At 41.7% G+C, this 27,129-nt stretch overlaps 1 long non-coding RNA gene across 1 annotated transcript; it reads left to right on the top strand.

The window, feature by feature from the left end:
• Positions 1-4,261: 4,261 nt before the first annotated feature.
• Positions 4,262-10,619, top strand: LOC115646336. Its single transcript, XR_003998995.1, has 2 exons — positions 4,262-4,321; positions 10,539-10,619. It is a non-coding gene; the product is annotated as an uncharacterized LOC115646336 (long non-coding RNA).
• The last annotated feature ends 16,510 nt before the right edge of the window (positions 10,620-27,129 follow it).

Below are 27,129 nucleotides of genomic sequence, written 5' to 3'. Positions count from 1 at the left end.
AACACACCCAGACTGGCCGTCTCTGCATAATCCTTTCTGAACCCTTTATCGAACAAAGCACTGACCTGCAAACTACTCATGACACCCCCTTTCTCAAGTAGCCATTAGCCTTTATCTCTATGCATTTACTTGTTAACTTGCTTTTCCTGTAAAATCTTGATTGATTATGCATGACCATTATCTTTTGTTAATCACTTTGTTTACTTCTGTGTATAAATATTGATGCTCACCCCTAATAAAGGGGCCACACTTAATCTAAAGCTTTGAGAGCTAAGGATAGTGTGAGCCCGTTGATCAACGCATTGGTGTCTGGTCTCTGACAGAATTGTGTGCCCTATACCAACTCCGCACGAACTCGGGTGCTGGAGAGGTGAGTGAGGACTTGCTTTATTACCTAACACTTTCACAGAACTCTTCTTCAGGAAGAAGAAAGAAGCTTTGGAGCTTTCATGGAGTGCTCTCTTTCTCTCTCACCAACAAAAGTTTCTCCAATAAAAGATATTACCTCACCCACCTTGTGGCTCTAATTTCCTGGGAACAACAGGGCTACACCAACACAGCATACAAAAATGCAAGATTCACATGAACAGCAGAGTGATCACCATCACACCAGGACACTATTTTCACAATTCATCTTAGCATAATGTCATCATCACACCAAGGAAGTAGCGCTATCAGCACAATGAGATAAATATAACCACATGTGCATGCCAAAAATTCACAGTACAAGCACACTGGGATCCACACAGCAGGACAGTAGTGTCAGTTTAGCTCTCAGTCTCTGAATCCATCCCCACTAAACTAAGTCCAAAGTTTCAGCTAAACACAAGACAAGGGCACCTGCGAAGAGCTGTACTAACAGCAGGATCTACACTGGCACAATAGGAGGAGTTGCATGTCAGGGCACTATTTTCCAATCTCAGTGCAAGGCAATATGGGATCCAGGTCCTTAGAACCGGAATTTGTACTCACAGGAAAGAGTGGAATGAAATTAGAGAAGTTACAGAAGGCAACTCCCAAGAAACAAGGCGTTGACCTTGTTAAACAACCATCACCAGCCATTGTGCAGCAAGTGAATGACAATTAGTAACTTAATGACCACCATCACCAGAGAATTACTCAACCCTGGGACTCAGCAATTCCTCACCCTCCTCCCAACATGATCAAAAGCCCTTCTCTTAGGAAACAATTCAAATTTAACTTTTCCCTGATAGGAGAGGGAAAATCAGGCTACCTTACTCTGCCCCCCAACATGGTGCCTGGACTTGTGTTTGCCAGAGCCCATGGACTAAACTAAACACATACTACCACAGCAGATAGTTCGTTCCAGCCTTCCCTTGGAAGACAATTCTATCCACACCCCCAAGGCAGAGATTGTACTGCTATGAAGATTTCCCCTGATAGTCTCAGTTTTCCTCTCTTACCCACCCCCCACCCCTATCCCTTCCCCACTGCCTCTTCCCTTCCACCCCTCACCCCCTAAGAGGCAGTCACCCAGATGCCAGGGAGGGGGAACCAAGCACACTACATGGCCACGTCTCTGAGAGGCAGGCATCTCTGCCTGGCAGGGAGGGCAGGGACACCACACGGAGACCAGAGATGCGCCCTCCCCCCCCATGCCTGTCCTGGTCAGCTGCCCAGGTGCAGGGGATGTTTTTGAGATGTCTCTGGCTGGCCCCCCTGCCTCCCACCATGTAGATGACCATCCCACCAGCAATCCAGATGCTGGCTCTCACAGGCCACCTGTAGGGTTTCCAGTGCCCCCGAAGCAAACCCTCACCACAAGAAGACCCCCTTTGAGATACCTTACCAGCTGCTGCTACTGGCTACCTTTAGTTGGGTGAGAGGTTAGGAGCTCCTGCTGGGAGACACACAGATTGGCCAGGTATGCTGCCTAAGCCAAGAAGGTGGGGCCTCTCCGAGTCCTCTTCCCACTGACTGAGCCCAACATGCTGCCCGAGCTCCAGATAGCACTATCTCCCTCCTGCTGGGAGACACAGCTGATCGCAGGATATCTACTAAACCAGGGCTCTTCAACTTAGAGTCCTCCTCCTCCCATTGACTGAGCCAGCCCAGCTTGCCGCTGCCGGAGCCCAGGTCTTTCCCCTTCCCCACCCTGCTATCAGCTATCTCCCTCCTGCTGGAGACACAGGTGATCGCGGGGGTGGGTGCGGGGTATGAGATGAGCAGGCTGGGGGAAGCTGGGCAGGCCGTTCAGAGCGGTGCCATGAGGCGCTGCTTTTTTTAAAATATGGTAAGGGAGAAGCAACTGGCGTCTGATGAATCCCACTATCTACGCTATTGGGGCAACTAAGGGTTAGCAGGCAGTATGGTATGTTAACATATTGTTGTGATGGACCATAAATCAGTGTCCCTGCAGGGCCGGCTCCAGGCACCAGCTAAAGAGCTATTGGAGCAGCACGTCCAGTCTTCGGCAATTCATGTGTCGTGGAAATTGACCACCAGTCAGTTGAGTTGATCAGACAGCCTGAGGCTCCTTTATTGATTAATCAAAGATTACAAGCATATATGCAGGGAGAGACACAGACCTCTAGCAAGAGGGAAGTCGCTCTACCTTACAGCACTAATACCTGGGTTTATATAGCTTAAAACCGCAAATTACCATATGAGCTTATACATCCGAGGATACCATATTTGGTTAGATACAGTGACATTGTTTAACCATTTGCAAAAACTTTTACCATTACTATACCGTTATGAGCTAATTTGCAGCCTGCTTTTTGCAACTTCCCCTTTTTATGGGTTTTTTTGTTATTGTCAGGGACTTGACACCTGGTTTCTGCCTACTTGCAGTGTCAGCAGCTATGTTCTCAAGCAAATTTGAGGAACTTGGGCCCAAAAAATGCATATTCGGCCAGTTTATTAGAGGTTACTGTTCTGTGTGCACAAGCTGCTTGATAAACTACAGTAACCTAGCAGTTGTTAGTTGATTTTGGCAGCGATGGATGGGGTATTAAAGGGACTTTATGTCAGTTTAACCCCCTATAGCAGCATTAATAACATAATAGTAGTGTATAATATAGTAAAATCAGAAAGTGAGCCTCAGGAGGGTTAGTACAAAATCAATGTTTTTGCTTTGGCTATATGTTAGTGTGATTGAGTCCTAAGAGGCCCTTGACATTGATTATTAACTTGATTAAGACCCGGCCTTTGGGCCTGGGTTGGCTTTCTTTATCATTGGCGGGTCCCTCAGTCCCTCTTGAAGCGAAGGACCTGCCGCTGAATTGTCCGCAGAAGAGTGGAGCGGCATGATCGTGCTGCTGTGGCTTTTTTGTTGTTTTGTTTTTTTCCCACTTGGGACGGCAGAAAACCTGGACCCGGTCCTGTGTCCTCTGTTAGGTACATAGTGTTTAACAGAGCTATGAATTTAAGTTCCAGGCTTGTCTCATGAAGGTGTTGTGCAGGTTTCTTTGAGGACAAGGACTTAGAGGCCAGATATGGAGTGATACACTTTGTGAAAAGTGTTTGCCCATGAGTGATAGGGTGGTTTTGTCTTTTATCTCAAATGCACTCTCATAGAAAAATTATCTTGAGAAAACAATCTGGAGTTTTATAATGCAGTCCAGGCTGCTAACCTTAGTTTTGGGGTTTGAGTGCAGTATTCTATGGTCGAGATGGGCTAGAACTCCTCTTTTCCTCTTAATGGTAAAGGAGCAAGCCAGCTGCTATTAGTTCCAGCCAGGCTCCCCTGTTCTCTTCTTTTCTCTCTCTAACCCTGGTGATCAGAACAGGCTGGGAAATGTAGTCCACCAGAAGAGCTATGCTATGTTCTTAGCCTAGAGCAAGACATAATGGGAATCAATGGTAGTATCGAAGGCCTATCTTTCCATAGATGGTGAGAGACTTGGAGGAAGTTAGACTGTGTTGATGAGTTCTCCAAATAAGATGAAAGGAAAGCAAACCTGCTCTCTCTATATATATTATTTGTAAGCCTTCCTTTGATAATGATCGTTGAAGCAGACACCTCTTGAAGAATGCCTGAATAGTTTATGTACTAATGGGCATGTTTGGCTGTCTTTTTAGAGAATGCCTAAATAAATACCCCAGGCAGAGGAAATCTTATTAAGAAGTCCCAAAGACCTTACTGGACCTTTTTGCATCGAACTTGCCAAAGAGAGATTTTATATTATTGTTAACTGCTCACTCATTTCTTTCTTAAATTCCATCAGAACTCATTGAAACTGTAGTAAAGAACAAAATTGTCAGACACATAGATGAACATAATTTGTTGGGGAAAAGCAAACATGGTTTTTGTAAAGGGAAATTATGCCTCATCAATCTACAAGAATTCTTAGAGGGGGTCAAGTACCATGTGGACAAGGGGGATCCAGGGGATATAGTATACTTAGATTTTCAGAAAGCCTTTGACAAAGTCCCTCACCAAAGGCTCTTAAGCAAAGAAAGCTGTCATGGAATAAGAGGGAAGGTTCTCCCATGGATTGGTAACTGGTTAAAAGACAGGAAACAACGGGTAGGAATAAATGGTCAGTTTTCAGAATGGAGAAAGGTAAATAGTGGTGTTCCTCAGGGTTTTGTACTGGGACCAGTCCTATTCACATATTCGTAAATTATCTGGAAACAGAGATAAACAGTAAGGTGCCAAAATTTGCAGATAATACAAATCTGCTCAAGACTGCAAAGAGCTACAGAAAGATCTCTCAAAACTGGGTGACTAGGCAACAAAATGCAATGAAATTCAATGTTGACAGTATGGCATATCGGAAAACATAACCCCAACAATACATATAAAATGATGGGGTCTAAAGTAACTGTTACCACTCAGAAAAGAGATCTTGGAGTCATTGTTCTCTGAAAACATCCACTCATGTGCAGCAGCAGTCAAAAAAGTGAACAGAATGTTGGGATCATTAGAAAGGGATAAATAATAAAGGCAGAAAATATCATATTGCCTCAGAAAATATCATAATCCTTCATACAACCCACATCTTGAATATTGTGTGTCAGATGTGTTATCCTACCTCAGAAAAGATATATTGGAATTGGAAAAGGTTCAGAAAAGGGCAATAAAAAATGATTAGGGGGTATGGAACAGCTTCCTTATGAGGAGAGAGTAGTAAGACTGGGACTTGTCAGCTGGAAAAGGAGACAACTCAAGGGGACATGATTGAGGTCTCTAAAATCATGACTGGTGTGGAGGAAAGTAAAATAAGGAAGTGCTATTTACTCCTCAAAACACAAGAACTAGGGGCAGCAAAATTAAATTAATAGGCACAGTGTTAAAAGAAACAAAAGGAAATATTTTTTCACACAACTCACAGTCACTTCTGGAATTCCTTGCCAGCAGATGTTGTGAAGGCCAAGACTATAACAGGGTTCACAAAAAAGACTAGATAAAGTCATGGAGGATAAGTCCATCATGGCTATTAGTCAGGATGCATAGGGTTGGTGTCAGAAGCTAGGAATGGATGACAGGGGATGGATTACCTTTTCATTCCCTCTGGGGAACCTGGCATTGGCCACTGTCAAAAGACAGGATACTGGGCTAGATGGACTTTTGGTGTGACCCAGTATGGCCACTCTGATGTTCTTTACAATATTAGTTGACCCTGGTGTCTTGTCCTTTAACTTGTGTACTTTGTTCCAACACCTTGTCTTTTGACTCCTCAATCTGTGATAGTATTTCATCTTTATTACTTGAAAAGAGTAGAACCTTGGGTAGGTACCATTCCAGCATCCTTGAGGAAAAGCTGAAGCACAGAAATTAAGATTTTTGTTGCAATGTCTTCATCCTCCTGAGATTCATTTGTTTCTTTAGTCCCTGGTAGTCCAGCAAATGCACTGGCTCTCTTGCAGGCTTTCCTTTCTGATATACTTGAACAATGTCTCATTAACTGTTATTTTATTTAGTAAGGTCATGCCTTCATCTTTCCCTAACAACTTTATTTCTTTTCTTCTCATCATTTTCCTCTCATGCACGGAAACCACACCAGTAGGAAAATAATGGTGAGTGCTGTTTAAGGAGCCTGTTCTTATATATTAAAATCCTTCTACTTATATTATCTTGCTAGGTTTGTCCTCCTTCATACTGATATTCAGTATTTTTCTGATGCTATCATAATTTTAATAGCCCCTTTTTGTAGATAATTTGGAGATGGTCGAGATTCTCAACATCTCATTTTTATCTAGCACTAGGTAAACTTCTCTTTAAAATAAGATCTATTTGAAATAGAGACAAATGCATTTTTCTTTTCCCACTACCCTCCCTTTTTCTCTTAACCTATCTGTTAAAGAAATTCAAGACGAGCTGTGTATGTAAAGAACTATCTATTCTGGATTGTTACAATAAAACAATGTTAATTATGAGGAATTCTTCATCAGCAGTTACATCATTCCTACTGTTCTTGGAAGTCAGACTGCTATGTTGATTTTAAAATAGTTGCTTTTGATTTTATTTTTATATTGGGTGTTGTAACCTTGAACTACCTGGCTATTATCAGTGCTAACCTCTTGAAGTTTTGAGTTTGTTTTGTTTGTTTTTTTAAGGGCTTACTTAGGTAAAAATCCTATGGAAATTAATAGGAAATTAGCTTCAGTAAGGACTGTAGAAATCAGGCCCATGTTTTCAAATCACAGGTCACGCTTTACATACAGAGTTTCCTCTCACTTCACTCATTAAAGAGATTAATGGGGCTAGGTTTGTCCCTTTATGGAAATGATGGGGGAGGATGTTTTCTGCCTCCTATGCCCACATAAGTCCTGAGATCTATATTGATCTTGGGACACCTATAAGGGGAAGAAACATCTGCTTTTAGTAACCCAAATGAGTGAAACTACTTGTACTAACAACTCTTCACTGATATGCACTCTGTTTAAACTATACAATGTTTTTATATTTAAAAAAAACCCTTAAAATTAACAAAAATAATTTCCATGTGGCCTGGCAAGGCTGAAAGTTACTGACAAATCACGTCTGTCATCTTTTTAAAAATAGTGACAGAGCTATGAGCTGCCAATGGCACTTAGCAGGACAAACCTAATTAACTTCTTGAGTTCAGGTAGGTGCAATAAAAAATACTTGCTGTTAATTGAAGTATGACATCAATCATATTATTCATGTCCTGTGATGGCATCTCTCAGTGGGTGCATTCTGTGATATCTAGACAATCATAATCTTTTCAAACACATTCATGAGTAATTTAAAACTACAGTTATCCATTAGTCCTCTCTGAGTAGTGTTGTAACTCTTATTGCACTAGTCAAATAAATGACTGCTAATACACAAAGTCTTCAACACTCCTAACTGTAATGGAAGCAGAATTGGGGTCATCCTTAAGAAGTACCTGTTTATTGCAACACTTGATGCCTCATCTATTATTATATTCTTTGCATCATCATCATTTAGCTGACCTATTTCATCTTTCGCTCTGATGTTGAATAACAGTACTTATCCTAATAGCTTAGGGGCCTAATTCTCCCTTTACTTACAACCGGTGTAAAAGCATGAGTGACTCCACTAAGGGTCAATGGAATTGTGAAGCCAGTGGAAGTGAGAGGGGACTCAGTCCCACCATATTTTTAATACTACTTTTCTGTGTGGTACTGATTTACACCAATGTAATTCCAATGATTTCAATGGAGTTACCTTGATTTACAACCACTGTTACTGAGACCAGGATATGGGCCCTTGTGTTTCAGTGTCATTCTTTAACTTGCACAGATACTTTGTTACCATTATAAAGTCAGTATTTGCCAGATTTACCTCACAGTTGTATAAGATACCACAGTATTGTTTTATCCTTAGAACTGGACTTAACTGTGGTAAATGTGAATCTTCAATGGCAGCTGCAGTAGACACCACATCTAAAGTTTTCTACTGGTATCATACTAGTGACAGAAAACTAGCATTAATAATTTATGTTTTTCTCCAAACTACTCTAAAAATAGCTTATGTATGTTAACAGTAGCATATTAGCACATTTTCCTGTGGAGTATTTTAAACATGAGATTTCTCTTTCCCCCATCAGCATTTATATTATAAAATCTAGTACAAAATTAAAATGTAGCACATCATTCTAAACTGGTCTGAATTAAACATGCACTGTGACAGCAAAGAGCATAAATTATTTACTGTTAAATACAGATGTAGATTTCACTTCAGTTCTTCACACCTCTATAATCCTCAGATGGACCACTGTAAAGGACTGGCTGGGAAAACCACTTAGGAGCATGGGCTAGTTCAGAATACAGCTGGCTGCCTTCTTAGTAGGATGCACCTGCTGCCAGTTGACTGGTTGCAATTCAGTATTCTGGTCATTATATATAAGGTCCCAAATGGATTTGATCCAGATTAGCATAAACATTGCCTTTTTTCTAGAACCTATGTTCATTCAGAGTGCTAGAATTCAGTATCCTCAGGCTAATGCTTGTAGGACCCAGAGGCAGGATATTTGCAGAAGCAGACCTACATCTCTGGAACTTGCTTTACTAGACACCCATTTAAGTGAGCAAAATTGGGCACACTTAAAAAGAGGTACTGGATCTCTTTTTCTAAGCTAAATCGTGAAATCCTGAGTTCAAAGATGACCAGTCAGATCCCCTCTTCATCCTCTGTTTTAAAGCTGCAGCTGGGAAGGAATAGGGTATTTTGCTTTTCTTATTTCCAATGTTAAAGACTCAATTTAAGATATATAGGAAGGGTCCCATCTACTCCACAATGCACTGGAACCAAATTATGCGGCAAGAACCCTTAAATTCCACAGGAAGGTTAATTTATTTTAAATATCCACCATTCCTATCCTCAAACACAGATGCAATTGTAGCTCATAGTGAAAACTAATTATTGGTATAAAATACCTTGATGCAATGATTGTTTGACACTTGTTTGTTTGTTTGTTTATGTTCTCCAGAGGCCCAGCAGCAAGGGCCACAATGGTTGCAAGGCTGTTTAGGTGGCCCAGCACTAAAAAGGAAAGTGGAAAGCCTTTAGCCAACTTTAACAGCTCATTTTCTTAGCTTGCCAGCCCACAGCTGCTGCAGCATTCTACAGTCAGGCCAGATGGCCAGCCTATACTTTGGACATTTACCCACTCCCTTGCTGGAAGCTGAACTCCCGCTTTGACTCCCAAATGACCTCCTATGCTGCCTTGCACCATGGAATTGTAGGTCATGCACAGTAATCTAATTCACTGCACCTTGTGGGGAAAGCTGCAGAGCAGGAGGACAGTAGGCAGGTCCCAGCAAGGCAAGGAGATGCCTGCAGCATATGGCAAATTCCATTGCAGAAATGCTGAATTCTGAGGCTGTGGAATCATGAAGCCCAAAGGGCCATGAATGGGGCAGTTCATACCTCTTAAAACTTGTTTTAGGCTCTCTGCCACCTCAGCAAGACAACATGGCACTGGCTTACAATCCTTCACTTTTTCATGGTCTCTCTATAACTAGAACAGCTGAAAGCTTAATTTTTTAAAAAAGAAAGAAACATGTTCAGATTTAATTTCGGCATTTAATTTCAGAAAGGGGGACACCACAAAAATGAGGGGGATCGTTAAACAAATTAAAAGGTACAGCACAAAGAGTTAAATCACTGCAAGCTGCATGGAAATTTTTTAAAGACACCATAATAGAGGCTCAACTTTAAATGTGCACCCCAAATTAAAAAAAACATAGTAAGAGGAACAAAAAAATGCCGCCATGGCTAAACAACAAAATAAAAGAAGCAATGAGAGGCAAAAAGGCATCCTTTAAAAAGTGGAAGTTAAATCCTAGTGAGGAAAATAAAAAGGATCATAAACTCTGGCAAATTAAGTGTAAAAATATAATTAGGAAGGCCAGAAAAGAATTTGAAGAACAGTTAGCCAAAGACTCAAAAAGTAATAGCAAAGATTTTTTTAAGTACATCAAAAGCAGGAAGCCTGCTAAACAATCAGTGGGGCCACTGAATGATCGAGATGCTAAAGGAGTGCTCAAGGACGATAAGGCCATTGCTGAGAAACTAAATGAGTTCTTTGCATCAGTCTTCATGTCTGAGCATCTGAGGGAGATTCCCCAACCTGAGCCATTCGTTTCAGGTGACAAATTTGAGGAATTGTCCCAGATTGAGGTTCATTAGAGGAGGTTTTGGAAAAAATTGATAAACTAAACAGTAATAAGTCTCCAGGACCTGATGGTATTCACCCACGAAAGCTCATGCTCCAAAACGTCTGTTAGTCTATAAGGTGACACAGGATTCTTTGCTGCTTTTAAGAGTTCTGAAGGAACTCAAATGTGAAATTGCTCAACTCTTGACTGTAATCCATAACCTATCATTTAAATCAGCTTCTATTCCAGATGACTGGAGGATAGCTAATATGAAGTCAATTTTTAAAAAGGGATCCAGGGGTGATCCCGGCAATTACAGGCTGGTAAGCCTGACTGCAGTACCAAGCAAATTGGTTGAAACTATAGTAAAGAACAAAATTGTCAGACACATAGATGAACATAATTTGTTGGGGAAAAGTCAACATAGTTTTTGTAAAGAGATATAATGCCTCATGAATCTACTACAATTCTTTGAGGAGGTCAACAACCAGGTGGACAAGGGGGAATCAGAGGATATAGTGTACTAAGATTTTCAGAAAGCCTTTGACAAGGTTCCTCACCAAAGGCTCTTAAAGCAAAGAAAGCTGTCATGGGATAAGAGGGAAGGTTCTCTTATGGATTGGTAACTGTTTGAAAGACAGGAAACAGAGGTAGGAATAAATGGTCAATTTTCAGAATGGAGAGAGGTAAATAGTAGTGTCCCCCAGGGTTCTGTACTGGGACCTGTCCTATTCAACATGTGATCTGGAAAAGGGGGTAAACAGTGAGGTGGCAAAATTTGCAGATGATACAAAACTACTCAAGATAGTTAAGTCCCAGGGAGACGGCGAAGAGCTACAAAAGGATCTCTCAAAACTGGGTGTCTGGGCAACAAAACGGCAGATGTAATTCAATGTTGATAAATGCTAAGTAATGCACATTGGAAAACATAATCCAAAATATGAATATAAAATGATAAAATAATTTATATACATATAAATTAGCTGTTGCCACTCAAGAAAGATCTTGGAATCATTGTGGATAGTTCTCTGAAAACATCCACTCAATATGCAGCGGCAGTCAAAAAAGCGAACAGGATGTTGGGAATCATTAAGAAAAGGATAGATAGTAAAACAGAATATATCATATTGCCTCTATATAAATCCATGGTACGCCCACATCTTGAATACTGCATACAGATGTGGGCATACCATGGATTTATATAGAGGCAATGTGATCTATTCTGTCTTATTATCTATCCCTTTCATAATGATTCCCAACATTCTCTTAGCTTTTTTGTGGTCGCCCCAACTAAAAAAGATATATTGGAATTGGAAAAGATTCAGAAAAGGGCAACAAAAATGATTAGGGGTATGGAATGGCTGCCATATGAGGAGAGATCAATAAGACTGGAACTTGTCAGCTTGGAAAAGAGATGACTAAGGGATGATATGATAAAGGCCTATATACTCATGACTGGTGTGGAGAAAGTAAATAAGGAAGTGTTATTTACTCCTTCTCATAACACAAGAACTAGGGGTCAGCAAATGAAATAGGCAGCAGGTTACAAACACAAGGAAGTATTTTTTCACAGAATGCACAGTCAACCTGTGTAACTCCTTGCCAGAGGATATTGTGAAGCTCATGACTATAACAGGGTTCAAAAAAGAACTAAATAAGTTGATAGAGGATAGATCCATCAATGGCTATTAGCCAGGATGGGAAGGATGGTGTCCCTAGCCTCTGTTTGCCAGAAGCTGGGAATGGGTAACAGGAGATGGATCACTTGATGATTACCTGGTCTGTTCATTCCCTCTGGGGCACCTGGAGTTGGCCACTGTCGGAAGACAGGATACTGGGCTGGATGGTCTGACCCCATATGGCCATTCTTATGTTCTTATGATTCTGGTACATCATTCTTCCACCAGGGGTGAATTCTGTGACAAATTCTGTCAGATAGAATTGTGGAATACAATAATAAGTCCCAATGCTCCTATGCACTGTCAGCTTTGCTCTGGCCTCCTAGTGCAAAGCAGTTGGACATTTGGTGAAAACAACCTGCGCGCTATATCTCTAGGCAGGTAAATACTCGGGTGATGGGATGCTGCTATAGTAACTCCTACACTGCCCTGCTTCCAGTGGAGGGTGCATAGTCAGGTTATCCCTACATCCTGGCACGGCCTACCTATCAGAACACCCCACAAGGAATGCTGGCAGCCAGTGTAATGTAAAGCAGCCTTCAAGACAAGTTAATGAATCCATTCCAGCAGCTGAATAAACCACTGCAGAAGAAACTGTTTGAGAACAAGAAGTAGTTGTGTGATCAGAAAGCAATGAATTTCAGAGACAGTAATTTTTGATGGGTTTCATTAGTTATTTCTATTTATTGACACTATGTTAAAGTTGCAGTTGATCCTTTTTTAACCAGAAGATATAACCATAACCACCGGGGACTAATTATGTTAAGAGAAAAGGGAACAAAGTTTGTTCTTGTTTACTTGAGCGTAAATCTGGAGTAACTGTAAACAACTCAGACAACATTCATTACAATTATATTTGGAAAATAAACAAAAGTGATTGCCATATTTATAGTGTAAAGGCTATGGTATCCACATAAGATTCTGAACTATACACAAAATAATTAGTTATACAAACAGAAGGTGGACTAAATTTTGCTTTCATTTACATGGATAAAAATCTGGAGTAACTCCACTGAATGCAATGAGTTACTCCAGATTTATATTACTGCAAGGGAGAGCAGAATTGGGGCCAATGTGCATTGTTAAAATGTTCAATGCACACAGTGAACACTTATCTATGTTACATAATGGGGTATCTGTTTTTGGAAACCTCATCTAGATAACATGACTATGGTCAGGAAATAAAGTTTTTGTTTCTTGCTACCATTCCTGTGTTTCACACCCTTATTCATTACAAACCCTGTTTTTATATCCATTCTACATAAACCTGTCATCTCACATTCTATTCATGTACCTTATTTACCTCATAAATGTGACAACATGAAACTGAGGGTATAGGAAACTTGACATAACTCAAATTTTATATTCTATTACAGGTTTTTATCTCATATTTTAAAAGCAAATATCCTTTGTCCCACAACACATTGGAGGCATTAACACCATACAAATAGATTTGCTTTATTTGATTCCCTGTGTAGCTGTCTTGGCTAATAAGTTGCAATCAGCACCTTTCTGATGGCAAAAAAACTACTTATCGCCCAAGCCAGGATTCCTCTGAAAACAGTTTCTTCCCCTGACCCGCAAGTTATGACTAACTAACATAGTAAAACAGTGCATGTTGGGAAAAACTCTGATCTCACTTACAGTGGTATAGATCTGGAAAACGTCATTTAAAACAGCGGACTTCTTTCAGGCTTACAGTCATGTAAATCAGAGCAGAATTTGACTTTTTTTCTTCTAATGTAATTAGTGTATATAGATGAGAACAAGTTATGTGTATACTGTAACTTACAAGATGAATGCAACAATTACTGTTTCTTTTCCAAATATAATTATAATTAATGTTATTTACAGTTGCTAGCTAATTATTCCTGCTTTTTTAATCTGCACAGCTTAAACTCATGAAGCAGGAGGTAGGTTTCCCGTAAATAGGCAAAAAATAAAAAGCATAATAGAAAGAGGTTTTATTAAAAACCTGAATCAGTGTCACACATTCGGGACTTGGAGGACGTCTAAGGCCTGGTCTACATTACAAACATAGGTCGACATAAGCTGCCTTAAATTGATCTAATAGTATATGCACCTGCACTACCAGTTTTCTTCCACTAACCTAAGTCACCTATAATGTTGACTTCTGTACTCCACCGCAGCAAGAGGGGTAGTACTTAATTCAATGTTCATGGGTCAACACAGAAGTAGAGCAGATGCAGTGTTGTGTAATTTGACTTAATTAGCCTCCTGAAGGTGTTCCACAATGCTCTGCTGTAACTGCTCTGGAGAGCTTTTTCAACTCTGCTGCACAGTAGCCAGGTACATGGGAAACAGTCCTCCCCAGGAAACTTTTGAATTCCCATTTCCTGTTTGATCAACATGGAGCGTTTGCTAGCCCAGCTGATCATGAAGACTCAACACCCCAAACATGCTCCAGCACGGAATACACAGGAGGTTGTTGATTTTATTGTTGTGTGGGGAGAAGAGTCTGAGCAGGCAGAGCTCCGATCCAGCAGAAGAAATGCTGACATCTGCGCCAAGATCACAAGGGGCATGTGGAAGAAGGGCTACACCAGGGACATGCAGCAGTGCCGTGTGAAAATAAAAGAACTTCGGCAAGTATACCAGCAGACAAGGGAGACAAACAGTTGTTCTGGTTCTGCCCCACAGACATGCGCTTTTACAATGACCTGCATGTAATTCTCGGTGGCAAGCCCATCACTACCTCCAAATGCAGTATAGATATGTACCAGGAGTCTGAGTGCCGGGCTACTTCAGGCAACACTGAGGAGGACATTCTGAATAAGGAGAATGGGAAACAGGCAAGTGGTGGATCCTTTCTCCCCAACAGCCAGAAGCTTTTTTAAATCCCCGAACCTAGATGGTTGCAGGACAAAGTGGTGCTCGAGTGTGATACCAGAGAAGGCACCTCGGGTGAGTACACATTTCCAGTCAAACTATAGGGGTTACATGCTATTATATTTTATGTTTAATCTGAACAATAAATGAGATGCAGTAGGTATCTGCTTCCTGGTGACGGCTCCAGCTACACAGAGGGTGCTCCCCGAAAAAGACTGTTTATGTGAACAGGGATTGCCCAGGAAACTTCCATGGACATCTCTAGGAAACTTTCATGCAAGTACTCTGCAATCCTTATTTCTTCCACGACAGTACAATGGAGTCGCATCATAGGCGCATCTAACTTACGTGATTTTAACTATACGCGCTCGGCAAAACAAAACAAAAAAGAGAAAAATAACAATTTAAACACTGTACCTGTAGTGCGGGCAACTCCTCCCGCCATTCCACTTAATGAGCATTTGATTATACGTGATTTTCGCCTTACATGCTGACTTCAGAACCTAACCCCCGCATAAGATGCGACTCCCTGTAGGATACTTTCCCATGCCATTCCAGTATTAACTCTGCCGGCATCATTGTGGTACACAGCATAGCAACATAAGGACCAGGTCTGAGCCTAGACACTTGCAGCAACTGCTCCCTTTCTGCCTCTGTTATCCTCAGGAGAGTGATATCGCATAGGGTCATCTAAGGGAAATGGGGGAAGTTCTCATTATACAAGTGCTCATACCACAAACAATAGAGCATGTGATCCACCAACCCCCCCATGCTGAATTCCAGGTCCCTCAACCATGCTTTCCCTAATGTGCCATTGTTTTGGTTGGCATGGATTGGCATCTACTATGAGCAGCATTAAAGGATGGAGGAAGGGCTTGCTGTGTCTTTTCTCCCCCCACCACCCGAAGCCACCTTGGGAAAACATAGCAATTTGTCAGTCTTAACGCTGGTCCCTGTTCTCAAGCAACATCAATGTTGGTAGGGGAGGTGGCATTGTCCAACTGTGCTCCCCACGTGGGTTTGCCACAAGTTGCAGCAAAAGAACTGTCACCCACATCCTGGGGCAATGGCTGGAACTGACTCGTTGGATAGCTAAGGATTCTGATTATGTTCTGGCTTGCAGTGCAGTATAATAAGGGGATTTTTTAAATAGCAACCTTGCACTAGAAACAATGTATGCACTGACAATGGTTGCCTTGCAGTGGAAAGCTTGTCCTTTGGTACACCAGGAGAGAGGCTTTTGCCGATTAGAAGGCAGAAAAAGAGGACATGGGTTGACATGTTCAGTGAGATAGTGAACACTTCTGAGACAGCTGAGATGGAGCTCAGAACGTGGAGGATTTCACTCTCCGAGAAACTGAACATGGATATGGAGAGAAGGAGAGCATCCCTGGAGTAGGAGTGTGCCACACAAAAGGAGATGTTGTGGATTATGAAAGACCAATCAGACATGTTGAGGTGTCTGATTGAGCTGCAAGAAAAGCAGCCTGAGGCTAGACTTTCTCTGCAGCCACTGCAGAACTTCCTGCAAACATCACCCTGTTCACAACCCCCCTCCCACAGATGTTCCATGAGGTGTGTGTGTGTGAGGGGGAGTTCAATATCCCTTCCACTCAACACTGGGGGAAGGTAAAAAGAATGTGCCCATTGCAAGGTCTTTGATCATTGAGAGTGCTGTGCTCTTGAAAACAAGCTGACCTTGTTTCTCCCTTCCCAATTTTATCAGCCCATTTGCCCAAGGTTAACTAATTTTAGTTATTTCAGTTTCTTTGTGTGTGCATAATAAAATTAAATGTTTCATGCTTAATTTATTCCAAGCTCAGGAGTTTGAGGAGAGGAAGGGAGGTACAGGGAAACTAATGCAACACAGGGGATGCTATGGGAAGGCACAATGCAGATAAGCAGTGCACATTACTGTAGCTCATTATTGAAACAGGGTTTCAAAGCCTCCCAGAGATGCACAGCTCCTTGCTGGGCTCTTCTTATTGCCCTGGTATCTGGCTGCTCAAAATTAGCTGCCAACCTATCTGCCTCCATACCATACCCTGGTGGAAACTTTTCTCCCTTTGGTTCACAGATATTGTGGAACACAGAGCAGGCAGTGGTAACAGTGGGGATATTGCTTTCACTGAGGTCTAACCTAGCAAGCAAACTGTGCCAGCGACCCTTTAAACATCCAAAGGCACATTCCACCACCATTCTGCTCCTTACTGCTGTCTAGGTGACTAGTATACAGCTTCATGACCCATGGGAGCAAGGGGTAGGCTTGGCATTTCAACATTATCAATGGTTATTTTGCAGTTTGGAAAGAAAGTCCTTGCTTGCAGTTTTCTGAACTGACCTGTGTTCCTAAAGATGTGTGTGTCATGCACCTTTCCTGATCATCCCACATTGATGTTGGTGAAAAGCCCCCTGTGATCCACCATCACTTGCAACACCATTGACAAGTATCCCTTTCAGTTTATGTACTCTTTGGCAAAGTGGAGTGAGGCCAAGAGAGGGATATGCATTCCATTTATCGCCCCACCACAGTAAGGGAACCCCATCACTGCAAAACCATCCACTATGGCCTGCACATTGCCTGGACTGAGTCACTACCCTTCTTAGCAAAAGTTGATTAATGGCCCTGCACACTTGGATCACAACAGCTCCCACGGTGGATTTACCAACTCTGAATTGATTCCCCACTGACCGCTAATAGTCTGGAATTGCAAGCTTCCAAAGAGAGATCTCCACTCACTTCCCTGCTGTCAGAACAGCTCTCAGAGCTGGGGAAAGCTCTTCACAAAGTTCTTGGAAAGTGGCCTTCCGCATTTGGAAGTTCTGCAGCCACCGCTCATCATCCCATATCTACATAACGATGCAGTCCCACCAGTCACTGCTTGTTTCCTGAGACCAGAAAAGGCACTCCACTGTGTTCAGCTGCTGTGTGACTGCCAGCAGCAACCAGGAATTGTTTCATTCTATGGCTTGCAGAAGGGCTGCTTGCATGACATCACCATGTTCTGCACAGCGGCTCCTGTCTCGGCTCTGGAAATACTGCAGATAAGGCATGAGATGTTCATAATGCTCACAACAAGAGTGCACAGCTGAGCAGGATCCATGCTTCGTGGGAGCAGCTAAGTCAGGCTTCCAAAAAAAGGCCTGAAAAAACATGGGTTGTTTGCCGTTGATATCAGGAGAGGGAGGGAGGGAGGGAGGGAGGGAGGAAAGTGCATCATGGGAGGCTGAAGCCAAGTTCCCGTTATCACCCGTGACAAGTTTTGGTCCCATGAGCGTTGCAAGTCCTTCCCAAAACACCCTGTGGCTAGATGCACTGCTCTATGCATCGATCCAGGGGCTGCTCGTGAGGATGCATTCCACCAAGACAATGAGCATGGCGTGGAAATGCACGACCAACTTAATTAATTCAGAGGCTTGATGTGAACTTACATAAAGTCGACTTAACTTTGTAGTGTAGACATGCTCTCAGTCTGAGTTATTCAGTCCATTCACACTCAGCCTAATTTCTTCACTCTCAAATAGCCAGTTTTCATATTCAACAAAGGCCCAAATGTTGTCTTCAGATATGTGCCTGCAACTCCCATTGAACTAACATAATCAAGAGCAGAATTCAGACCTAGTAATATGTAAACTGTGGCAATGTATGAAAACATTGACCACTTTGTCATACTTTCTGCAGATTTTATACACAGGGTTGTCCTGTTTGGTCAATTTGAATGAAGGAGGGTTCAAAATGTTGAGGGAGATTTTTAAATGTCTTATTGAAACACTTTATTTGTTGGGAGCCGTCAGCATTGCTCACCTCTTCACAAAGTGGTAAAATCCTTTCCCATAAGAAGATAACACTTTGAAATTGTCCTTAAAACAAATCTAAAGTGAGGGAATCTCCCTACAAAAGTGTGAGGCAATATATAACATAGTGTACATATGGGTATGCAACAGCCAGAAACTGCAAAATGTACCAGACACCTACTAGCTAGAGGAGTAAATTCACTAGCCGTAGGTTGATACAAAAGATGAGTAGGTTGTCCACAAGAAAACTCTCTGGGCAATATCCCAGTGACAAGCTCACCATCTACCTGCAGCTGTTGGAAAATGGAAGGATGTGGGATTCTTTCTCTGGGCTGGTCTACACTGGGGGGGAAATCGATCTTAGATACGCATCTTCAGCTACGTGAATAACGTAGCTGAAGTCGAATACCTAAGATCGGATTACTCACCCGTCCTCACCGCGCGGGATCGATGCCCGCGGCTCCCCCTGTTGATTCCGCAACTCCGTTGGGGTTGGTGGAGTTCCGTAATCGATATAAGCATGCTCGGGGATCGATATATCGTGTCTAGATGAGACACGATATATCGAACCCCGAGCAATCGATTTTAACCCGCCGATACGGCGGGTAGTCTAGACGTAGCCTCTGTGCTTTCCTAGGGATCCCACTAGGAGGCTCCTTCTTTTGCATCAGACTCTAGGCTATTGAGTAAATGATACATTTGAAGGCCCTCTGGCCCTGTTTATCTGTAAGGGGGGAAAAGGAGCTTTCTCTAGTTCAGCTCTTGCCTGACATATGCAATGTTTCCTTGCTGAATTTTATTTTTTGTCATCTCTTCCTCTGCTGATTACAGGGTGAGTGCAAGGATGTTTCACACCCTAGGCAAAACTTCCACCTTGCGCCCCCCTCCCTGAGCCCTGTGGCAGCTCTCCGCACCCCCTCCACCCTGAAGCACCCCCCCCGTGGCAGCTCCCCTCCTCTGCCCTGAGGCACCCTCCCCCGGCCCGGGGAGCCGTGCGGCAGCTCCTCACTCAGCTCACCTCTGCTCTGCCTCCTCCCTGAGCACACCATTGCCGCTCCACTTCTCCCGCATCCCAGGCTTGCAGTACCAATCAGCTGTTTGGCGCCACAAGCCTGGGAGGAGAGAAGCAGAGCAGGGCAGCGTGCTCAGGGGAGGAGGCAGAGCAGAGGTGAGCTGGGCGGGCAGCTGTTCCCCTGCATGCCGCGCTCTTACTTACTTGCTGCAGGCGGCCCTCCCCGTTCCCCACCTGCCCCAGGTCCCTCCGCCTAAATGCCGCGGCCAACTGGGGCGGCCGAAAATCCAGCCACCGCAGTTGCCACCGAAGGACCCGAAATGCCGCTCCCAAAATGCTAATGCCATAGGCGACCACCTAGGTCACCTAATGGGTTGCACCAGCCCTGGCTGATTATTATCCATTTCACAGCTGCCCCCATGGTTCTGAACAGCAGTATTAAAACTGGTCAGTCTTGTTAATTTTAGTCTGTTTTGGGAAAGGTATGAGTAGCGGCAAGAACTGCTGGTACATAACACTGCATCAGTTTATATTTGAAAGGTTTTCTCTGCAACCATTAGAGCTAAAACCTTTTTTTTAAAACAAACTCAAATATCTGCAGAAATTAATGGTGTCCTGTACTAACCAAGGATAAATGGATTTTTCAAATCCTACAAATAACTGTGGAATCAGTATGAGGAGTGCATCAGGACACATGGTTTTTATTCTCAGCTCTCTCAGTGACATGCTGTGGGACTTTAGGCAAGTCTCTAGACTGTATCCATGTGTAAAATGGAAATAATAATGCTTATTTACATTTTCCTTTGATTATAGTTGAAAAGCAAAAGTATTCTATCAAATTAATCATCATTCTGTATGTATTTAGCTATTAGTGCATTTAAAAATGGCTTTGTGCATATATATAATTACTATAATTGTTATATATAATATTGTGTATTTAGGTATATATGCAGTAATTCCGTCCTTCTATTGTAAATTTTCCTGCTCATTTGGAGCTGCATATTTTTCATTCCATTGCTTCCTCAGCATTGTCTACAAAGTGAACATATTTACATTCTGGGGCTGGAGCCCATCTTCTCTATGTTTCTTGTGAAGTACCTAGTGCACAAAACAAATATTAATAACTTATAATGCATGTAGTTGTTCTAATGTGCATTATATTCATATGTCCATCTAAGTGTGTACAATTTCAGAATTGCCTAGGGGTTTAGGATCTGATCCTAATAGAATTAGGAACCTAGGTTCCATCTTAAATGCCTAAATCACTTTTGAAAATGACTTTTAAGCTCTCAAGTAATTTAGGCATTTTAGAATATTTTACCCAGTATCTATTATATAATATGGAATTGTATATTTATGTATATACATCTATTATATATCTGACAGTCCTGTTTGTAGATTATAATATGCATGATATGATTGTGACCATATGCATATGTATAATGTGGTAGTTATATGTGTATACAGCTATTACTATAGATCTTAAAACTTGGTACCATACCCACACACATTTATACTTATTTCATTCATAGAGAAAGTTGTACAGATAATTTATAGATAGCAACAGTGCATAGGCTTACATTCTGGTTTGTAAAAGTGTGTATGAACAGTCCCACATTCAGTTTTATATACTTATGTCAGATGTACAAATACTTATATATTATAGATGGGGCTGGTAGCTTTGCTAATTATTAAGGTTGTCTGACACTTAGCTTTATAAGACTGTTTTCAGTTTTCTACAACTCTGACACACTTTAACTGTCTGGACTGAAATTTTCCATTCTAGGTGTCTACCTTAGGTGGAATTTTTTGAAAAGTTTTTGCCAAAATGGTTCAGCCATTTCTGAGGACAAGACCAGGGGAAAATGAGTTTTGCAATGTTTAAAAAATTTGGTGACCTTTTCTTTTAAAAGTTCTAGCATTCCCATATTTTGGAGCCAAGACTTACAGTTTGGTACCAGGGTAGCCTTTGTGTCAGGTAAGTAATTTTTCCTGTTCCTAAGAAAATCTATTGAAATTTTTAGGCAGGTTATAAACTGGTGAAAAATCAGTGTGCACAAGCTCAGTAGACACATCTTAGAGCAGGGGTCCCCAACACGGTGTCCCCAGGCGCCATGGCGCCCACTGGGGAGTCTAAATACCCCCTCATACTGGCCAGCAGATGAGCTTGCACCGAAATGCTGCCGAATTTTGGCTGCAACGCCTCTGGATGATGCCGCTTGTAGGTGGCATTTAGGCGAATGCTTGTCCGCTGCCACGGTCCTCCATGGCTCGTTGTCTGGCGCCCGCCAGATGAAAAAGGTTGGGGACCACTGTCTTAGAGTATTATTGCTTAAATTCTACGAAGACTCTGTGCATACTGACTATGCTTCATCCTAGCCGCTCTGGACTCAGGCGGGGCCAGGCACTTGAACTAAGAGACAGTTTCCCTGTTCTCCTGTGCTCTGAATGACACCCCCTACTGGCCCCAGGCAAAGTGAAGGAGGAAGCTGTTTTGACTTTAATGCAGAAGGGATAAGCAGATGGGAGGAGGGGTGGGGGAGAGAAAGGAATACACTGGGACAAAGAGACTGCTGAGACTGGGACTGGAAAAGAGAGAGAGGAAGAGAGAAAGTGTGATTGGGAATTAGAGAAGGGGAGGCTGAAACTGGGTGGGAAAGGGGACTGGAAGCTGTAGGGAAGAGTAATCTGTGACTGAGTGACCAAGGAGACTGGGAGCTGAGGAATGGGGGAGTGGAGGAGAGAGTAGGATTGGTTGGGCAAGGACACCTGGACTGGGGAAGAGGCAAAGAGAGAGGGTGTGTGTGTGTGAACATGTGTGCAGGTGGAACAGGGAAGAGACAGGCTGGAGTAGGTATTGAGAGGGAGGAACTGGGTTACCTGTACAAAGAGACTAAAGACAAAGATTGTGTGTTTGGGAGCTGGTACTGGCTGGGCAAGGAGCCCGGGGATGAGGAGTGCGGGTGGGATGGTTGAGTAGAGACTGGCTTGGAGAGAAGACTCGACTAGGAGTGGGCAAGAGAGATGGACTCAAATGGGAAGCCTGGAGTGGGAAACTAGAACTGGCTGGGCAAAGAGATTGGGGCTGAGATGAGAAGATTTAGGAGTGGAGATTGGGACTGGGCATGCAATATGAATGGGACTGGGACAATGAGTCAAAGATGAGGAAGAGACAGGACTGGGATGGGACAGAAGTATAAAGCTTGGAACAGAACCAGCAGAAAGGTTTGCGCCCATTAGAGCATGCTTTCCTTTAGAACCTGGAATGGAACCTGGGTTTCCTGAGGTTCACAATTCCTCTGCTGTCAGCACGTATCTGGGAAACCCACTGGCAGAGTGACCCATCGCTCTCTAGCACTGGTCAACACAGAGAATTAAAACCTTCTACTGCTATCAGTTAGTCCCTTGGCTCAAGGGGGAGAAGTCTGTGCAATGGGAAAAAAATGTTCCAGTCGTCCTGCTCATGAACCATGTGCCACATGAAGGAATGAAGCCTAACACTCAAAAGTTAGGATATACCAGAAATTAAGGCTGCCTGTACAAATGTAGTTGACTCCCTTGTACAGTCTTTAATTACATGATCACATACTATTTTTTCCATAGGACTTCTATTTTTTCATTTAGTTCACAGATAGACCTGCTCTGGGGATGAATCAAGGTTGTGTAACGAAGGAAACTCTTGTGTGTGGCAACAGATGATGCGGGGTGCTAAAGTAGAAATGAGTATTGTGAATGAGACGAGTTGCAGGAAGAAGAAAGAATGGTCTCATGGTTAAAAGTAACCTGGAGAATGGGATCAGGATGGATAAAAATCTGGGTTTTTAAAATTAAAACAATATTGGAATGTATTTAAATCAAAATTTTAAATTTTAACTAAATAGTTATTTAAATAATCCCATTCAAAATTTAATTTGAAATTGACAACCATTGTTAAGACCTGAAAATAACATACTTTATTAAAATAATTTAAAGTCAAACCACTGAACTACTGGAAGTCACTGGAAAAGCACCAGGCTTTGTGGAGGTGTTAACCCAACTTTTGACAACAGTAGCCTCTTCTGCAGGTGCACTGGAACTAATATTTCTTCATTTCATTTTATTCAGTTCATTTAGTCAGTTAAATGACTATAGTTCATTCAAAGTTGAGAAACCAATTGGGATTTGAAAAAGTATGAAACCTTGTTTTCTCTACCAATTTGTGAATAAAAACTAGGTGTAAGAGGATAAGATCTATTAGTTCTAAAGTCTTGAAAGATATAGTGACCAGAAATAATCAGTTGAATATACTAAGTATAGGTAATATTTCCTTTATTTAATAAATCAGTTAGCAAAACATGTTCAGATAAACTTTTTGATACAATTTTTTCTCTTACATTTCCTGCATATTTGAGATAATTTTATTTAATACCAAAATTAAATACTGTTTTTGTGCATTTTAATTTAATTTGAATTCCATCCACATGTAGCTTGATGCAAATAACAAGTAAGAAATTAATCAATCAGTAAATAAGAAATGCATCATTTCATTTTCAATCATTTTCAAAAAATTATAAAAAATAAGAATCTTCATAAATGTGAATTAAGCTATAAGATTGCCTAAATAAATGTGTATTGATATATTGTATTCTCACAGTTAGCAAAAAGAAGCACAATATTTAGTAGAAAGGCTATATGTAGTTGTAAGTCAGCATCTTTTAACAGTTACCAACCAGTGAGAAAAAACCTTTCTTTGGGAAAATAAAAAAAATACAAATGCAAAACTTGATTAAAATTGATTGATTCCTGCTGGCTGATTTAAATCATGATTAAAATAAGTGATTTAAATCAATCCACCCTGAACTGGAGTCTATCTTTACTTGTGCCACAAAGTTCCTATCTGATTCTAGGTAAGTCACTAAATCCAAACTTTTCAGAGGATTTCCCTAAATGTGTTTCTTATTTTCTGAGTACCTAACTTAAGCCGTGGGTCTGATTTGCCTAAGTGATGATAACTCACAGCTGCAAATGAAGTCAATAGAAGCTGTGCTTTGAACATATAAAGTGCTATATAATGCTAAGTACTCTGTAAAATCAGCTGCTATGAGTCTCAAATGAGGGACCCAAAATTAGTGGACATTTTTTATCTTAAACGCTCTGTGTCTCAGTTCCCCATCTGTAAAATGGGGATAATAATGATCCCTTATCTCAAGGGCAATTGTATTTTGAAAATAAATTCATTAATGTCTGTGAAGAACTTAGATATTATAGTGATTAGCATCATAGAAAAGTTCATGAGGCTAATAATTCTGTTTTCACAACATGGTTTGAGTAGTGTGCAATAAATAAGGCATGTGTTTAACAATGAGAAAACAAAATATTGAATAGTTGTTCATTAAGTGAGCACTGTCCATCCTTTACACTAAATGAGCAAGGGTCCTGAGGAAAAAATAGTATTTAATTAAAGAATTCAGTTGAACAGGAAGCCTTAATTCTGGCATTTACTAACTTTTGAGTGCTTGACTTTGCAATCATAATAATGGTCTTTTAACCTAGTTTTTTGTGTTTGTCATATATTGCACACTAATTTTTACACCCTCTTGAACTATCTGTATAACTATATGTATGTAAAAAGCAGATATATAATTCTGTGTGCTCATTTATATACCAGTATAATAGTCTGCCTCTACACCTCTAGGCAGATATGTGTGTGTGTGTATACAGTATTTATATACATGGGGGCAGCCTTAGATTAGCTGCCAGCAACTGGCGCCCTAGGTGAACCATGCAGTCGGCACCCCCAGACCCGAAGGGCAGATCTAGGCTGAGGTTTTTGGTAAACTGGGAAACATTTTGCCCCTTTTTTCCTTTTAATATTTTTACACATTTTTTTTAAACAGAGGCTTAATTATTGGTTTGTCCGTCCGTCCGTCTGTCCAGCCAATGTTTCTGAGATCAGATAAAAGAGAGACATGACATTTTCAGAATAGATTTGTACATGATAGCTAGATGATATTTCAGTCCGATTTCAAATAAAATGCATTAAACATGTTAATTATAATTTTTATTATTACAAATCCAAATCATCCATTACACTATCCTGCTTTAATTGCCATTACTACCACATCCAATAGAGAAAGAAATAAGAAAACTCTTCAATGAACTTTAACCTTTATTTGCAAAACACTCTGAATAAAAAACACTCTGTGCTCTTAAAACATGCAGATTAGAAACATATACTCACTTACCTATTAAAACAGTTAGTTACAGTATTTACATGGAAACAAAATGACCTTTTTCGGCATTATAACCTAACACCGGTTGTTTGGAAAGTAATCTCCTTCCTCACCGTTACCTGCTTGGAGTGTGACATCATCACTTTCGTAGTCTATTAAGCATTAACATTGTTACTTTTTTTTTATGGACCTTATTTATTACTTGTGAACCAGTTATAACAAAGAAAAGTTCATAATTATACAGCCCAATAATCATGCTAAGGTTTAACTCTTAAAAATATTCACATTTGGGATTTATAATGCTGAAAGACGTTAGTCTTTATTCTATGGCACCAAGAAACATAATTTTCCACATTATTTGCTCGATTCTTAACCATCTACCTGCAACGTGTGTTAAAATGACTATTTGACATGTATCAACTCTTGATATCTCCACTCTACATGAATTTCCGGCTATGTGACCTTGATGTATACTTGAGATAGGTGTCACTAATATCGCAGCTCTTGTTGCCGGTAGATGTGTTTCATTGTGGCTGAGTTACTGCTTATCAAAATTGCAGAGTGGGTCATCTTGACCCTACATAGCAAATTGAAAAAAAAATTCGCTATTTAGTTTTGCAGTAAATAAAAGATTTATGTATATAAATAAATTATCAGAAATGTAGAGAAATGAATTATAATTCACATTACCCCCATACGTGCATAGGAATTGAAATAATGACATCTTCATTATTTTATTTGTATTTTTTCCATCTTTTTTATTTTAAATTTTTTATTTTGATTTTTTTCCTCTAATTTGGTGCCCAGGGGTGAAAGTAACTTACAGAACTTACTGGTATTGCTGGAGTCCTGAGGGGGGTGTGGCCTCATCCAGAAGAGGTGTGGCCTCTCAAGATTTAAAGGCCCTGGGGAACCAGCTGTGGCTGGGAAACCCATAGCCTTTAAATCAACCAGGGGCTCCCAGCTGCAGAGGTGGCTGGGAGTCCCCCGGGGCTCAGGGGCAAATTAAAGGGCCCGGGGCTCTGGCCGCTGGGGGAACTCCGAGATTTGCAGGGCTGGGGCAGGGATTTAAAGGGCCCAGAGCTCCTGCCACTGAGGGAAGCCTGGAGTCCTTTAAATCCTGGCCCCAGCCCAGCTGCCAGAGCTGTGGCCGGGATTCAAAGGGCTCTGGGCTGCCCGCAGCCGCGGGGAACCTTAAGCCCTTTAAATCCCTGCCCCAGCCAAGCCGCTGGAGCCGTGGCCAGGATTTAAAGGGCTCTGGGCTGCCTGAAGCCGTGGGCAGCCCAGAGCTCTTTCAATCCCCGCCATGGAAGTCGATGCGTCCAGCACAGAGTACTGGCTCTTTTGCTGGTATGCCGAACCGGACCAGATTGGCTTACTTTCACCTCTGACTGTATGTGTGTATGTGTATGAATGTGTCATAAACAATGCAGCTGCAGCCTGCCACCGACCAGCAGCGACCCCAGCAACCGGCCCCTGTGGGCTGCTGCCTGCAGAGATCCAGCAGGTGCCACTGGGCTGG

This window comes from Gopherus evgoodei, chromosome 1, assembly GCF_007399415.2.
Source record: "Gopherus evgoodei ecotype Sinaloan lineage chromosome 1, rGopEvg1_v1.p, whole genome shotgun sequence".
Taxonomy (NCBI): Eukaryota; Metazoa; Chordata; order Testudines; family Testudinidae; genus Gopherus; species Gopherus evgoodei.
Note: the sequence above shows the minus strand (reverse complement) of the source record. Positions and strands in the feature narration are given on the sequence as shown.